General features: G+C 44.4%; 1 protein-coding gene across 9 annotated transcripts in view; it reads left to right on the forward strand.

The window, feature by feature from the left end:
• Fam120b (family with sequence similarity 120 member B) overlaps positions 1–17,664 on the forward strand; it is a 109,240-nt gene that overhangs the window by 2,522 nt on the left and 89,054 nt on the right. For 3 of the 9 annotated variants that reach the window (XR_015445387.1, XR_015445388.1, XR_015445391.1), the window contains exon 1: positions 10,738–10,893. The exons of 1 other annotated variant lie outside the window; for it this stretch is intronic. The gene's annotated coding sequence lies outside the window, so the exon portion shown is untranslated. Of the gene's footprint in view, positions 1–10,243; positions 10,265–10,636; positions 10,894–10,992; positions 11,188–17,664 lie in introns of those variants that run through there. 5 more of the 9 variants (XM_013067090.3, XM_004868850.4, XM_087196016.1 and 2 more) reach the window with 5 other exon arrangements.

The following is a 17,664-nucleotide window of genomic DNA, read 5'->3' on the forward strand; positions in this document are numbered from 1 at the left end:
GCAGAATCCTTAGTGTCCCCAAGACAGTGCAGATTTCAGGAAGAAATGAAATATCAGGAACCTTTTAATTAGAAAATGGAAGTGGGAAGTAGGCTCATTTGAATGCCTGTTTAGAAAACTGGAAATAAAAAGTTCCACGCGCAAGGGCTTAAACCTTTGGGGAAAAAAGACTTGCCCCAAATCTTTAACAAACCCCCCTTAGTATCAAGTATTTGTTAAATTGACATGGCACAGATTTCTCGATTACAGCGGCAAAGCGGAACTGAAAGGCATCGTAAAATCCATCAGAATCCTGCCCAAAGCCTTCATTCTTTTCCAACTTAATTTATGCCACGCGATTCTGTATTGAGGAAATCAAGCAGAAAGTCCTTTTCTTCTTCCTTCTCTTCCTCCTCCTCCTCTTCCTCCCCCACATCTTCCCCTTCTTCTCCTCCTCCTATTTTCCTCCTCTTCTCTCCCCATTTTCTGTCTCCCACCCCCAAGATGGTTCCTCTTCCCCTCTTTCAAAAGCTGAGCTAACGGGGAGACTGTTTAACTTCAGCGTTTCTATAGGAGCCTGTTGTAGTTTAACTCCTGAGCACCAGTAGCTGGGATGAACAAAGGAGAGACTCGAGGTCCAACTATTCATCCTTTCTTTGCACTTTAATTTTCATTGATTGGGAAGACAAGGGGAGCCCTTAGGGATTTGAGCTGGAGGGGGATGACACGCCTTTAGACGCCATCAGCCCCCTAGCCAGCCATCTGCTCCAAACCAAATGGCGTTTTTTCACTCCCTAACTGCATGTCTCTATACTCCCACAACTAAGCACTCTGAACCCCCCAAATGCAGGAAGGAGCTTAAGCTAGAGATGTTAAATAGATCTGCCTCACTGTTGGCCCTAGCTGCCAGATTCCCTCCTCCCCACACACCATAAATCCTCACCTTGCTCATTAGGAGAAAGCAGGAAACTTTCTTTTAAATACTTTTTGATGTCTCAGCAAATTTACTGTACAAAGTGAGGCTCATTAAGGCTTAGAAGGCACCCAATATATCAGACACAAGAGTAGAAGGATGAATTTGCTGCCTGGTGGTGGTGGTGGTGGTGGTGATTTTTTTTCCAAGCAAGCCAACCCATCCTCTGAATAACTCTAATGGTTAGGGTTGGCTCCAGTTGTACGGGTCAGAAACTTAGCCACAACAACCACACCTGGAGTTCTCTGTTTGGTAGAGACCTTGATTATTATTAGGCCACTTGAGAATAAAGGCTCAGGCCAGCATCTTATCAAATTAGATAGGCTCATTTTCTGCAGTGTGTGAGTTAATACTGTGATCATCCAATCGTGCTCCAACCCCTTCCACCCAAAGGCTCAATTCTGTGTGTGTGTGATGGTAGGCTGCTGTGGTAGGCAGCAGGGCACAGGCAGATTGTAGTAAACAGTACCCAAAACAGGTCAGACTCCAGCCCAGCATAGGTTCAGTTTCTGTGTAAACAAATCTGGAGACTTGAGTGGGGCTTGTGTTTTCGTAGACCAACTGAATACTGTATACCCAACAGAGAGGTTCTCTTATTCCTAAGAAGAATTAGGGTCCTTGTTCAGAACAACAAAATAAAAAACTTCCAGACAGCAAATCTGGTGTTGATCAAACATGCCAGCTTGCATGAAAAACAAAAAAAGAAAAGAAAAGATGAAAAAAGAATAAGAAGAAGAAAAAGAGGGGGAGAGAAAGCCTGTTTATTAATTAGTATTAGCATCACATCTCATTGCTCCCTCCCAGTCTCTGCCAACCAGAGTTTTGGAATCTGAAAGTAGTTACACTAGCAGAGGAATCCCCTGCTTGCTAAAAGAGAGGAAACAGGGCACCCTGGCCTCTTGGCCGCCCCTCTGTCTGGCTAGCTGTGATAGATTCCGTGCTCCCCAATTCCTAAAGCCATCTTTGGGCACACACCTCTGGGCTTCCATTAAACAGCCACACCCACCCAAATGAACACACAGAGGAGTTCACAATCGATTGTGGTTATATCTGGACCTTTATTTCTAACCTGGACCCGAAGGGCTCCAGGATGATGTTTAGTAGGTAAGCGCTTCCCTCTTACTGGTCAGCAGGCACAGGTGAGCGACACCCAGAGCGCCTCTGCCCTCTGCGCAGCGCATCCACAGGGCCTGTGGTCCCACAGATGCCTGGAGTGTCCCCCACCAGCCTTCCCTGCGGACGCGTCCTGGGACCCGTGCGTGGGCCGAGGGTCGGAACTTGTTCTGTGCCGAAGGGTTATGACGTGTGTCATAGATTTTTTTCTTCTTTAATGGGACAGGCGGCTGTGTGGAGACGAAGCAAGAATGCTCCAGCTCACCTGGTTGTTTGGGTTTTTGTTTGGGGGCAGGGGGGGAAGGGATTCTGAGCACAGTGCGCGCGGGACACCCCACCTCGGGTGTGTGGATCTGAGGTGGACGTGGCAGGTCCGCAGAAAGTTGCAAAGGCATGTGCTCATTTGCATGAGAAAGGGGGAGTCGCGTGGCTCAGCTGGCGGCCTCCTCGCAGATGACGGGTCGCCCGCCCGCCGCCTTCCCCTCGGAACCGCGGGTCATCTGCTCCGGGCTGTCCTGCGCTCATCTCCATGACAAAGCGCGTGTTTACCTGTGGCCGCAGCACCGGCGGGCGCGCCTTTGTCCCGGGATCAGATTACCGCGGCAGCTGCTCGAAGCCCCTCCGAACTTTCCGCCTCCGAACGTGCGGCTCGGCCTGGGTGGGGGCGGGGCGGCGTGGCCGTGAGGGGGCGCAGGGCCGAGACCCGGCGGGCGGCGGGCGGCCTGACAGCTTCCCGGAGGGGGCAGTGCGGAGCGGGGTGCGGGTTGGGAGTGCGGGAGCGGGGCGCGTGAGGGAGCTGAGGGCGGCCGGCGGCCTGCGGTCCAGATCTTGGATGGGGGTCTCCGAGGATCCCCCGGCCGCTCGCCGTCAGGGTGACTCGTTCGGACCTGGGCGCCCGTGGGTGCGCCCGCGGAGTGGCTCGGCCTGCGGGACCCTTTCACTGCTGGGTCCTGGGTCGAGGCCTCACCCATGGGAATCCTAAACCCAGGGCTATGGGCCAAGTCCTCGCTCTGCCCCCGACCCTGGGCAGGTCTCGGCATCTGTCGCCCGAGGGCCCAGGGTACCCGGCAATCTCCCGAGCTGGGCTCTGCCCTTGGGGCGCTCGGCTGGAGGTGGGGTCCTCGGGTCTTCCGGGTAGTGCTCTGCGGGGGCTGTCCCCGCCTCCCAAGAGTGTTCCCGCTCACTTGGCACCTTCCAAGGCCACTCCCGAGGATCCCAGGACGAGGCGACCGTGGAGGCTTTCGAGTGCGATGTCCTCCCCTGGCCTCCCCATTTCCCCTTTTCTGTGAGCATCTGCCCGGGGAAGAACAGATGTGGGCACCTGCGGTGACAGGCTGCATATGTTCCGTCCTATTCACAGGCATTCAGACGTGGCTACAATGAGCAGCCTTTGTGTGCAGAGTCACTAAATATATTAATCTGTACTCCCCAGAGCACCGGGCTGTTTAATTTTTCACTAGCAATAACATCTGATCTAATCCTTAAATCGGCTCCCAAAAGCCTTCCCTCCAGCCCACCCCCCTCCGTAAAAAAACGTGTGAAGTTATTCAACTTTCCACCTGTTGCCTGCCGAATTGGGCGGGGTCACGGCAACATCTACGTTGGTTCCGGGCGGGGGTAAGTGGGGGTGGGGGCTGTGGGGAGCGGTCCCCACGCAGGAAGGGAGGGCGTATTTACCAGGAGGAAAGTAAACACCAAGTGTGGAGTGTGGCCCCTAAATGTTGTGCAAACAAAGAACAATAATTTTTAAACAGCTTCCAAAGCACCCCAGCAAACTTACCCTGTGTGAGTGCCTCTAAAAAACGTATATAAAGTTCCCATTTATCTTGTTTATCAAACCTTAGTCGTTATTATAAATACTGGTCAGTAGGCCACACAGCCAAAAGGTAACATAAATCTTAGATGTAAGACTTAGATTGTTTTTAACAATTTTGTTGCACGACTCTTTTATCTTAGCATCCCTTATTCTGTTTTGATTTGTTTTCAGCCACAATGGGTCCTTTAGTGCCATTGTGGATGTCACAATGCACATGGACATCAGGCTGTGAATGAAGACAGAGGCAGTTTAAACAAACCAAGCTCTTTCTTTCCTTTCCATCTATTGTCATATGAATGGGCCTTCTGCATGTGGCTGCTAGGAGACCAGCTTTCCAAAGCCCCACTCCGGTAAATGGCTGGGGAGAAAGGGACCCCGATAAATAGCCCAAGTATTGGAGAGGAAATGGAGAGGACAAATTTAGGCACTTTTTTTTCCACTTTCAAACCAACACATTAAATTTCAAAATGTAGAACACACTTCCTAGCTTTGAATCTCTGCACTTCAGATTCCTTCCTTTTTAATTCTTATTCCTTTCCCTCTCCTGCTTCCATTCGGAAACACAGAATGGGGACAGCACTGGGTCACCATCAACATTTGTTTTCAAAGTGCATTACCCCCCCTTTAGGAAAATGGGGACTGGGGTGGCATGTTTATCAGTCACCATCCCTAATGATCACACAGTACTTTCAGAATGCGTGCATTATATCACTTCCAGCCCATAGGACACCGTGGCAACTCTGGACTTTCAGGAAGGATCACAAACTGATCTGTTTCAATGGTGGGTGGAGCTTTTCCTATTCCTGCTAGTTAGATAATTGAGGAGAGATGTATTGCTCCAGTTGTGAAGGTCACAGGCACTTGGTGTATTAGCAAGGACCACTCTATCACCACCCAGCAAGTGGTCCCTCATTCTCAGAGACTAGATGGGGTCCTAGGGCCACCGAGGAACCAACCACTGTCCAGGCAGATGGGAAACCACAAATGACTTAGAGCAAGGGGGTGGCCAAACATGGCAGGAAGTAGAAGAATATTTCTTTCACTCCTTCCTTCATTCATTCTCTTACCAATCACAGGGCTGGGGGCCCAATTGAAATTGAACCTGCTCTCTGCCACCATGCAAGATTTAAAGTAAGTCAGAGAAGGCTCTCCTGCCATTCCATTTTTTGAAAGGGTTTATGCAAGATTAACAATCTTCCTTAAAAGCATGACAGAATTCACAAGACCATTGACAACTGACATTCACTTTGTGGTAAGATTTGTATGTAAAAATTTAGTTTCTTCAATAAGTGAAGAGTTACTCCTCTCTTTTATTTCTTCTTTGGTCAGGTCTGGTAATTTGCATTGTTTAAGGAATTTCTGGTTTCACCTAAAGTTGTTTAGATATTCTTTTGCCCCTTTATATAAATGACCTCTATAGTGACTATGTCTTCCATTGTTAGTATAGGTTGTCTATGTTGCTCTCATCACTATCCGTGTAGCCACAAATGGATCTATTTTAGGGATCTTATCGAAGACCTAGTCTTTTGTTTCACTCATTTCTTCTATTGACCTAGGTAGAAACTAGCACAACCATATGACTTATCCCATTTATTTTTTCTAGAATCCCAATTAGTCAGTATGGTGATGCTCCTGTAATTCTAGCACTCAGGAAGCTAAGGCAGGAGGATGGCAAGTTTGATGCCAGCCTGGGTAACTTAGTGAGATCCTGTCTAAAAAAAAAGAGGACTGAGGTATAGGTCAGTGACAGAGTATCCCTCAGTTTGACCCTTAGTATTGCAAAATCATCATCATCATCATCATCATCATCATCATCATCATCAATCACTATCCTTTACTTCCTTTTGTCTGAAAGGAAAAAGGTTACTACTTTTGTCAGGTTTCCTAGTTGGTTAAAGTAGGAGGACAAGTTCTATAGGAATTATTCCTTCATGGATGAACGCTGCAACAGATAGGATATTTTGGGGTGCGAGTAACAGAAAATTCTGGTTCTCATCTATTTTTTATATAACTTTTCTCTATTGTGAAAATTGTCTATCCAGTTTTACATTCTCTCCCAAACTGATGGACTTGGTAAATAGAACAGAGTATGGGAAAATGTGTCTGTCTGGTGTAAAGTAGGAGGCAAAGGAGGAATAATCTTTTGGGCCCCAAACTATGTGAGGAAAATGATGGGGACCAGGCTATGTGACTTAGGTCCCCCAGTCTCAAGGTCAGTGTAACCTGCTTTAGGAATAGGAAAGTATACAGAAGGCTGCATGCTTCCTTGCTCCGTGGGAAAAGCTCATAATCACAGCACTCCTAAGGCAAGATAACATCTGTTGAGGACAATGCAAAGAAATGCAGGGATCCAGGTATGGGGAAGAACTTAATCCCTATTAACTTGTTCCCTTTGTCAGGCTTAACTTGTTCTTCATTTTTTATTGGCCCATTCTTACTGCAGTCACTGTTCCAGGAAAAGTACACTACCCTTCCCCAAGCACTTCTTGCTGGGCTATAAAAGTATGTCAACCTGGGAGATTGTCAAGCTTGTCCACTAAAGGCAGGTTTCTCCCAGTCCCCTTACATCTTTAATTTTGTCTCTGTCTTCTTTTATTCTCTGGCATCTACCCTACAGGTATCTGAGGATCTGATTAACCCCTGACAATAATCCTATCACTGTTTTTGCTCCTTTTACACTGAATTTTATAACAGCTTTGCTTCTGGTCTCCCAGGAAAGAGGCCTTGAAATAGTCTGACTTTTCCTGTCCTTCACTGTAGTGAACTGTGGAAGGGTAATAATTATTTTTATTATAGTTTTTATTTTCATTGTACATGTTTGCAGTACATAATGTTTACATTCCTTGTGTGGAGTTGGTATGTGTACATAACACATCTTCATTCTGTTTCTATCCCATTCCAATCCCTTCTGTTTTCCCTCCCTCCATTTCTCTATCCCCTTCCCATTTGAGAAAGATGTAGTTCCTTGCTTCCTATTATCCTTTATTTTGCTCTTTATTTACATTTTGAGTTTCCCATGTAAGAGAAACCATGTGATATTTAAGCTTATGTGTCTGATTTATTTCACTTCTAGTCTCAAGGTGCATCCATTTTCCTACAAATGACTCAAGTTTATCCTTATTCATTGCAGAGTAATGTGTGGTAATAACAATTTTAAAAAGCTTTAGAGTTTAGATAGGTTGGAGTTTGAGTAATACTGTAATTGTGCCACTTGCTATGCCTTGTTCTAGCTATCCCACTATACTTTAAAACTTAAATTTCTTCTTTCTATCAAAGTAATACAATTACAGATTTAAAAATTCACATAGTATTTCTAGGTTTGTAGCAAAAAATAGCCTTTGCTGGGCTGAGGATTTAGCTCCGTGGTTCCACTGCCTGCCTTGCAAGTGCAAGGTCTCGAGTTCGATCCCAGGTACCAAAAAAAAAAAGCCTTTGCCCACACCACATATTACCACTCCCAGTTATTCCCCCCAATTTATCTGACAGTTACTGGTTTTGGAACTGACTCTCATATTTTAGAGAGGCATTTTCTGCACTACAGAACCTCTTGGCTCCAGCTCTCCTGTCCTTCCTGGCCTTCCTGGGCCCCAGTGTCTTTACATACACATGAGGTCACTTTCCTTTTTCAATACAGTTGTAATACCTTTTTGATTAAATTACTGATCAGTATTTGCCTGGTGATATGTAATGATCATTCACAATTGAGGCATGGGGTGTGATTACATTTCCTTTTTTTTTTCAAACACATTATTTTGTCTTTACTGGAGTCAAAACTTGCCTGGTTTATTTATTTATTTATTGGCTTTCCCTTGTGGCTATTATTTATCACTACAAAACTGAGAATATCTCTTCTAATATTCAAATAATTGACTGTGGGCTTCACTCTTTTCTAGAGATATTTTTCCTGGAGGCCTGGATCCCCTAAACTATGAGTTTTCAACTTTCATCTTGAGACTTCTCTCTCTGCTGTTAGACTCAATTTTGTAGGCCTCAAATATTGCTGTTCTTGACTCACTTCTTAATTCTGGAGAATATCCGCCAGAGTGGCTTTCTAAGATAAGGCATTTGGTAGACAAATCTTTGAGATTGCACATCTGAAAATGTCTTTATCTTACTCACAACTAAGATTTTGATGGGGTCCAATTCTATGTTAGCATTATTTTCTTCAGAAGTTTGAAGTTAATGCTCTACTATATTTCATCTTCCTGAAATTCTATGGAGAATTTCCATGCTATTCTCATTTCCAGTTCCTTAAATGTGAATCTTTGATTTCTCCTTCTGGAAACTTTGAAAATATTTTTTCTCTGGAGTTTTGAAATTTTGTGATAATGTGCCTTCATATAATTTTTTTTTTTTACAAGGTTTGTTGTGCTACGGCCTAGGCACTTGTTGGGCCCTCCCAACATAAGAACATGTCTTCTAAATCTGGGATATTTTGTTGAATTATTTATTGAGTAATTTCTTTCTCTTCATTTTTCTTTTTCAATACTGGGGATTGAATCGAGTGCCTTCACACTGAGCTACGTTCCAGCCCTTTTATTTTTTATTTTGAGATAACGTCTCACTAAGTTGCTAAGTTGCCCAGACAGGGCTCAAACTTGGGATCCTCCTGCCTCAGTCTCCCAGAATGCTAGATTACAGGTGTGTGCAACCATATCCCGATTCTACTTTCTTTTCTTATAGTTCCTGCTTTTCGATGTTAGACCTCTTAATATTTTCTTTTATTCTCTTTTCTGTCCTATCATCTGATGTCATCAAATTTATCTTCTTTCATTTATAATCTTAGTTTTCAAGAGCTCTTTTTTATTCTGTGAATATCCTTTCATATAACCTTTCTCTTTCATGGGTGTAGTATTATGTTTGGATACTGCAGTTAACAAAGATTTTTATATATTTTTCCCCCTTTTAAAAAATTCTTTTTAGTAGCTACATCCCCAGCCTCTTCTTAGTACCTTTCTTATTTCTTTTTTTTTTTTCTGTCTTCCTCAAATGTTATCTGTATATACTTAGGAGGGAGGCAAATGCTGTTGGAAGCTCTGCGTGGTATTTAAGGAGTGGCAAATGATTGGATCTCTGCAAGGCTGCTGCAGGGGCTGTGGCCTTCCTGCTTCCACCATCCAGACCTCACTCCCCACTGCCTCTCTACCTTGAGCCTCCTGCTTCTGAGTCTGTTCTTCCTGGTTTCTCCAACATAACATCTGAGTTTTTGTCTCTATCTCCTTTCTAGTTTTGTGCCTACTGCATGGAAGTTCTTCTTCATGTAAACCTGTCCCAGGTGCTATTCCTCCTACTGTCTCCATGCAGTCTTTGTCATCCTTGTCCTGGGACTGCGGTCTGATATCAGACTGCCACTGTGGTTGAGTTTTGCTGAGGTCCTCTTCTGGGTATCATGATGTCTTCTTCTGGAATCTTCACTGATGGAAAGAGGGCTCTCGGGGGTATCTTGTAAGGGCACCAATTCCATTTCCCAAGGCTCTATTCTCAAGACCCAAACATCTTTTGGAGGCCCTACCCCCAAATACGTTCCCCTTGAGAATTAGATTTCAACATGTGAATTTTGTGGGGTGACAAACATTACTGTCTGTGCTTCACTTGCTTCCTAATGTTTAGTGTATATTAGTGTCCCCAATCACAACGCCATCCTCAAGATGAGAGGCCATTTCACATACTTTTTGGGAGAACCCCATCACCTTCAACCAGGAATAGGTATTGGGCACTGTTTGTTGATTTTACTTAGAATAAAGATCAATAGGAAATGCAACCCTTGTACGCTGAATGGACCGATTCCTTCCCAAATCCTTCAATGCACCTGCGGGGTCATTTCAGTCTGGTAATATATTTTGAGTGCTCCATTAAGTGCTTTGCCAGATTCTGAAGGACATGACATTTTCCCCGGGCCCATATTTATTTAAGTACTTTAATTCCCTGATGGAAGCCTCATAGCTCACCAGGATGTACCGCAGCTCTTCTGGAACATAGTGTGTATACAGATTGGTTGGGATGCATTTTAAGTAATGTAATGTGGTACACTTATAATTGAAATTTGTCAATAATTTACATTTAAAAATAAATCACAGTGGTCTCAAAGCTACTCTTCTGTCAACATGGCTGCCCAAATGTTCTGCAGCTGTAAAGGGCGGGATGAAAACTAGAGGCAGGCCCGGAATTAAAGGTGAATGTGGCCTCCTGCGCAGGGGAAGGGGCAGCCCGCCCTACGGAGCCTAAACCCTCCACGCAAAGTGGTGAACAGGGACAGCGGTGTGCCCGCGTCCTGTCCGGCTAGGAAGCACCACCTTCTCCCGGAACCTCGCCAGGAAGCGGAAGCGAGCGCGAGCAGGACCCGCTCAGGCCCTCAAACTCCGTGGCCGAGCTGGCATCCGCGGGTGAGGCTCAGGGCTCGCCACTGCCTTCCGGTCGGGTGGGAATTTCAGGTGCGAATCGGCTCCTGCTCCTCTGAGAATGAGGAAACCACCGCAAGAAGCCCAGATCCCCGTAGGACCAAAGTGTGCCAGCGCCGCGCTACCACTCAAACCCTCAGGATGGTGTCCCTGGGACAAAAGAGGGAACAAGGGGGGTTGCCAACCGAATGAACTAGGAAGCCAGGAGCCAGCTGGGCGGGTCTTATAAGCGGCCGCTCGGTTGCCAAGACATGGCCGGCGTCTCGTCCGTCTCACCCCACCCGCGCGTGCGCATCCCACACCTCGCCCTTCACGTCCCTCCCAAGCCCCTGCGCAGAGCGCAACTCGCGCTCAGTTCTTCCAGCGCCTCAAGGGCCTCGGCTGCCTAAGCTTCGCCCCCGCGGATGGGGCGGGGCCTCGGGCGGAAACGCTAGGAGAGGATGCGGAAGTGAGCCCTGCTGAAGTGGGGTGGGGGCCGAGAGTCGAGCTGATCTGCGCATCCTTAGGTTCTGCAGGCCTGGTCTGCCGCGCGCGAGCGGAGGCCAAGCCGGTGGCCCGCACTGACCGCGGCTCTCCTCGGAGGCGCGCCCGTTCCGAGTGTCGTCGGGGGTCAGGTCCGTTATTCCTGGAAGCCGCGCCTTTCCGTTCCTCTCGCGAGGCGCCCGGGGCTTGTGCCCTAGTGCCGGCGAGCGCCGCCCTGCCGTTCGGCAGGTGCTGTTCTCCGAGGCGACCCCTCTGGGGATGTGGGGTGGGATCGAACGCTGCGCGACCGATTGCCCGCCCGCCTGCTAGGAGGGCACGGTAGAGGCCGGGGACAGGGGCCGACGTGCGCAGTTGGGGGTGACGCGGGCGGAGGCGAAGGGTTAGGATTCGGCTTGTGGCGATACGGGCACGTCACGGAGGCTGAGGTAGGCGAGGGGTAAAGCGCCTGTGTGCAGCTGTGACCTTGTCCCTCCGCGTCTAGGGTCGACCTTTTGTTTTTGACTCTTCCTCTGCTTTTGCTCTCTCAGCCTTCGCATCTTTTGACCGTGTTGTTAGCTACGCTGTCTACATGTTCACAGCTTTCATGCATTCTCAGTCTTTCGATTTTTCCCATTTTCTCCATCCCTTTGCTCTTGTTAGTCGGTTTGTCTGGCCTTCCCATTCCTCTTCTCTTGGAGCGCAAGTTGCGCTCTTCTAACTGGTTGTGTTCTTGGAAAGCATTAACAACCCAAGTTCCTTGAGTTCATCTTGACCAACTTACCTCCTAGTTTTAAAAATTTCTAACCACCTAATCTTCTAAACATACTGAAATATCTTTAACAGCTTTGGCCTACAGTTCATTGTAGAAACCTACAATAAGATACATCTGCGGTCCCTTACAGTTTTCAGCGTTGAGAATCAGGTATCACTTATGGTGCAGATTTACCAAAAATCTCATAAAGTTCTGTCTTTTGGGTCCCTCACTTGTTTGACCACTTCCATAGCACTGGAAACTCGGCAGTCTTGGGTTTATAATTTGTATTCTTCTAAAATAATGTGCAATCCTAGATTGTGTATTTCAGGCCTTAGGAGACTCTTGATTTTTGTCATCTCTTTTTGTTTTTCCATTTAATTTATTGGTACATTTTAGGTATACAGTAGTTACATTCATCGTTGGGATCTTGTACCTTTACATGATGTATCTTGTTTCTTATATTTTCCCTCATTCCCCTGCCCTCCACCTCCTGCACCCTTCCCTATTTACAAAGACTTTGTTTCCATGTTTTTCCTTTTCTCATTATTTTTTCTTTTCCCTTCTTTCCTTTCCCCCTACCCCTCCTACTTCCCCCACTCCTTTAGACATTTTTTTCCTATTTCACAATATCAGTTATACATTTTGATTCTTATTTACACTTTCAGTTTTTCACATCAGAGAAACTAGTCTGTATTTACACATGTGTCCTCTTTATTTCACATAAGAGTGTAGCCTCAGTGTGCATCCACTTAACTACCAAATGTCTCCAGTTTCTCATTCTTTATGGCTGAGTACTACTCCGTTTTATTAAAAAAAATCTTTATCCAGTCTCCAGTTGATGGTCAATTGGGCTGTTTTCAAGTTTTAGCTATTACAAACTGTGCCACTATAACATGGGTGTGCATATATCACTGTGGTATGATTCTTTTATTTTGTCATCTCTTGCTGTTTTGAGATTTGTATTCTTGTCCCCCCATTTCCCTCCTCACCTTCCAGGTGTGCTTGTTATATGAACAAAGGTAGCTGATCAGGAGGTAATTCATCTCATTGGGCAGAACCTTTTAACCTGTGTGTGTCATGTCTTGTTAGAGTCATTTGACTACAGAGTCGCCACCCGCTTTGAGGAAAAGATTGATGATCAAGATAGTACACTTACATATTTGAAATCATAACAGCTACTTTTGGCTAGTGTTATACGATATGGGAATTTATTCAGAGGAATTTATTGCAGCCTTTCTTGTATTACTTTGAAAATGAGACAACCCTAGTGCTTTTCTTTGAGAAGAGGGATTTGAGACCAGGTCTTGATATGTAGTTGGGGCTGGCCTCAAACTCGTGGCAATCCTCCTGGCCCAGCCTCCTGAGTGGTGGCATTATACCACCATACCCAGCCTTACCAGCTTTTTGTTGTTGTTTTTTTTTTGGTACTGGGGATCGAATTTGGGACCTTGTACTTGTGAGGCAGGCAGCAACACCTTTGAGCTAAATCCCTGGCCTACCAGCTATTTTTATAAAGCTTAATAAGTATAGATAACTTTCTTTCAGGCATGTTTCTTTTTTTTTTTTTTTTTCGGTACGGGGGATTGAACTCGGGACCTTGCACTTGCAAGGCAGGCACCGGAACCACTGAGCTAAATCCCCAGGCCTCAGACATGTTTCTTTGTAAGGTGAGGATTTAAAACATGTCAGTTAAAGTTATTTACATAAATGTAATAAAATATTTCTAAATAAATTTTTTAGTAGTAGCTTAAAATCTACCAAATTTGAGAGGTAAATTATCTTATTTTTACAAATAAAGAAATCAGTGGTGTCCAAAAGTTAAATTATTCGCTTTCATTTATACAGTAAATCAGTACCTTCATTAGCAAAAAAGACCAGCCGTGACCATCAATAAATATTACTCCGTAGAGGAGAAATCTGTGTCAACTCTTATTGTGAAGCATTTAGTATAAACTGAACCAGATTACACCCTTAGGCATATCTGTCTGTACACATTCATATACATACCCTAGGCTCTGTAACAGTGGGCATAGACAATATTGTTGTCCTGAGATTGTAGCTCATATGAGTAACTCAGTACAGAGTCATGCAAATTATTACAAAATCATTTACAAACATGGCCAACTCGGACAAGCAGAAAGCAGCTTTCTCCATAGAGTTTCCTGGATAGTTTGGGTTTTTGCCATCCTTTCAAGATATCAAGATAACTTGGGATAGGAAACTTTCTTTTTTTAAAAAAATTATTATTATTATTATTATTATTATTTTGGTATCAGGGGTTGAACTCTCGTCCTTATGCTTGCAGGGCAGGCAGTGGAACCACTGAGCTAAATCCCTGGCCGGAAACTTTCTGAAAGTACAATTTTTCTCTGAGGTACAATGTGCTGAATGTCACCTAAATATTTATTAATGATTTTAACCATTTCAAACGTAATTTTTAAAGATGTAAATAATGATGTTAGGCTTGTGAGGCATATGTTGTGGTTTCCCTTGTTCCTTTAGAGTTTTGGTTTCCCCATGACAGACCTTCTTACTGTTGGTGTACTTGCGTAAAGCTGCCCTTTCCGTATACTTTTTTTAACCTTGGGTTCACGAGTTAATTGTGAGAACTGAGTAGAAAATAGTCCATAGATGTCAATAGGAGCTGGAGAGAGTTTCTTGTGAATAAGTTGTTTTAGCTTTGTGAATGCTTTGATTTATATCAGATCATAAATTCTGGATAAGTGAAACATTATAAATGTGTAGGCATAAATTTACTGTGTTCAGTGACAGCAGTTTTCATCATGTGTTTCCACAGCCTCTAAGAGATTCTGTAGTGCTGTAGTGGTAGTGTTTTCTCTATAGTGGTAGGGAAAGACCAAGAGCACAGAGTTGTGGATTGCTGGGGAAAACCAGAGACCCTCCTGTCCCAATCGTCCTGTTAGGCTTCCATGAATGAGTGGGAATAACCCATGGGAAAGAGGCTGTGGCACTCTTGTTATACAGGGAATAAGTCTTCCTCAAGTGCAGCAGTGTCTGATGAGGGGTAAGGCTTACTAGAAGGAAAGCAGGCTCAAACCCCGTCAGTCCTGTGATCGTCTATGATTTTTGGCAAGTGACTTCAGCTAGCACACACTGTTGGTTGTCTCCCCAACAGCTGCACCTGCCACATTCTTTTTGGAGTATGTCTTTGACAAAGAGGCTGAACAATACTGATAGTACGTCTCGTCTGGGCTAGTTGAGGCTATAGGATGCATTTGCCAGTAAACTGCAAATAATTAACATGTCCAGTTGGTCACATTTTGATAGATGTCTACACCCTGGGCTTTCTTTTCTATAGTACTCTGAGCCTTTATCATCTCTTTTCAAGATTCATCATGTGGTTAAATACTTGGTTTTGTTTATTGCTGTATCCATGGTCCTAGCAGGGATGTGGAACATGCTAAGTACTCCATGGACATTTACCTTAGATATAGGAATTTTTTTGGTTTTTTTTTTTTTGGGGGGGGGGTACCAGGGATCGAACTCAGGTCCTTCTGCTTGTGAAGCAGGCCACAGAACCACTGAGCTAAATCCCCGGCCCAGATATAGGAATTTGATTGGGCTGCCAAATATTGTTATCCTTATACAGAGATGGCACTCGTGTGGATTGTCTCTTGTTCCTGGGCCTTGACATCAGTTAGCATCAAGTAGGGTTTGTGTTTGGCTGAGGGGTGCTGCTTTGTTACTTTACTTCTTCTTTTTTTTTTTTTGGTACTGGGGATCGAACTCGGGTCCTTGTGCTTGCGCAGCAGACAGCGAAACCACTGAGCTAAATCCCCAGCCCTGCTTTGTTACTTTCTACAACTGTTTGCAAATTGAAAGGCAGGAAGAAAGGATCTCCTGGATTTTTCTTTCCCTTTCCCCTTCCCACCACCCCATCCTCTGGTACCCCAGTAGGTGGGATTGGTCTGCCTGTCAGGAGAGTGGAGCCATGCTTAGGAGTCCAGTAGCCTCCTCCTGTGTTGTGTGTCTTCAGCTCCTTCCTGGAATTTCCTTCATTGGTACTTGTTTCCCAAGCCTTATTGTAAGTAGCCATGGACCGTGATTCAGTTTTGCACTTTATCTTTGGTCACACTCTTGAGTCCATGAGCACGTGGTTTCCTGATTCTCTTTGCACACCTGGCCTTGGATTGATTTATTTATATGTTTATTACTTAGGGGCACTGGAGATTGAACTCGGGGCCTTGGGTATGCTTGATAAGTGCTATACCACTGAGCTACATCTCCAGCCCTTTCTGTTTATTTTGAGTCAGGGTCTCACTAAGTTGCCTAGGGTGGCCTCAAATCATTCATTTATTCTTACCGAACCCTTCACATGTGAGAGACATTGTGCTGGGTGTTAGGATGTGACAGATGATGGCGTCTCAGAGGCTCACCTTAATAATATTGATGCCTAGAGCATCTCAGACTATTTTGGGCAATAAAACTTCTACCTAATGGGACATAAACTGCTTTCTTTTAAATAACATTTATTTAAATATGAAGATTTCCTGTGTAATTTACAGGTAAAGTTAAGTTTTTTCAGTCATTCTATACTAACTCTTTAGAGAATGAAATGCCTCCATATATGTTCTCAAAAATAAAGGGAAGACAAAAAAGAATCATTGAAGTAATACCTAGTTTCCTGTCTTTTGGACATTTTCTTCCACACCACATTAACTGTACCAAGTAAGTATTGTTCAGGTAATGAAATGCTGAAAGGCATCCTCTACTGTGATAGTCCTGTCCTACTCAGATTCTTCTTTGGAAATGTCACAGAAGAGCACATTGTCATACCACGCTCCTGAAATAATTTGTGATTCAAAATGTGAGGAATTGACAGGAAAGTCAGGAAAAGCCAAGGTTTCTTTAGTTAAGAGATTTTCACTCCTGAGACGAAAAAGGAGCAAAACTATCAATAAAATCAAAGCAGAGGGCTGAACCAGACTTCTTGTGAAAAGCAGAATACTTTGAGAAATTCATTGTTGTCCTTTAAATTTTTAGTAGAAAGTCCCTTAAAAAAAATCCCAAATGAAGTCTCTTTTTATTGGCAAGGACAGGCACCAGCTCAGATGTGGCAGAAGCTGCTACATATGGGGCATGTCGGTCTAGCAGGGGAATGGCTGGGGTTTGCTTTGACTCTTCCTAACTCTCTTTCCCTATATGTCTATTGACTTCTGTGATGAGCTGTTCAGCCAGCCCCTCTGGGAGTTGTCTGGCCTAAGAACTCCTGGAAAAGGAATCTGCAGGGATTGGCTGTGAGTTGTCTTGGACCCCAGTGAGGAACAGTGAGAGAACATAGAAGCTGAGTCAGACTTCAGATTTGGAAGGTTGACCTTTGGCCTGCTTAATTCAAAGCTAAGCATAGAATAATAGTCCAGCTTTTCGAAGTGTTGTTTTCTATCCATTCTAATCAACTTCTTTGTTCTCATATTCCCTTTCCAAAACTTATCACCTTCCACTTGTGATAATATTAAGGGACAAAAACCACCATTTTTCAGAAATAAGGGGATAACATCCCTGGGGCTGGGAATAGCTCAGTGCTTGGCATGTATGAGGCCCTGGGTTAGATCCTCATCCCTGGGGAAAAAAAAGTATAACCTTCCTAAACATAGGCTCCATTCCTGGGGATTTAGCAGGTCTCCTGGTAGTTGAAATGATCATGTTATGAGACCCAGTTCTGCTACAGTAATGGGTACTTTAGCAATGTTCCAAAATAAACTCTATACCAATAATAACAGTGATTTAGGGTTTGTGTGTCTATAGTCCATTTAATAATTAAAGTGAAATTTCTCTAAATTTCAACATAAAATGTAATACATCTACCTAACTTTTATATATTTCCATTATTAATGGTTATTACAGACAGTTTCATATTGTATCATGAGGAGTCAAGGTCTATTAGCAGTCAGTAAATTCTTAAGAAATAAGAGGGGAAAAAAAAGCAGCTAACCTCCTTGGGGCTGGGAGTATAGCTCAGTGTTAGAACCACTTGCCTGGTATATATGAGGCCCTGGGTTAGATCCTCGACACTGAAAAAGAAGTGCCTTTTCTCAACCTAATAATTTATTTACAAGTTTCTCCATTTGTAAAGTGGAACTTTTGATTTTTTTTTTTAAACTGGAGTCTCATCAGAGTTTTACAGATTAAAGATTGTTTGTGTATGTGT

The sequence above is a fragment of the Heterocephalus glaber genome, unplaced genomic scaffold, assembly GCF_053883595.1.
Source record: "Heterocephalus glaber isolate CG9 unplaced genomic scaffold, H.glaber_assembly_v1.0 deba00001610, whole genome shotgun sequence".
Lineage (NCBI taxonomy): Eukaryota > Metazoa > Chordata > Mammalia > Rodentia > Bathyergidae > Heterocephalus > Heterocephalus glaber.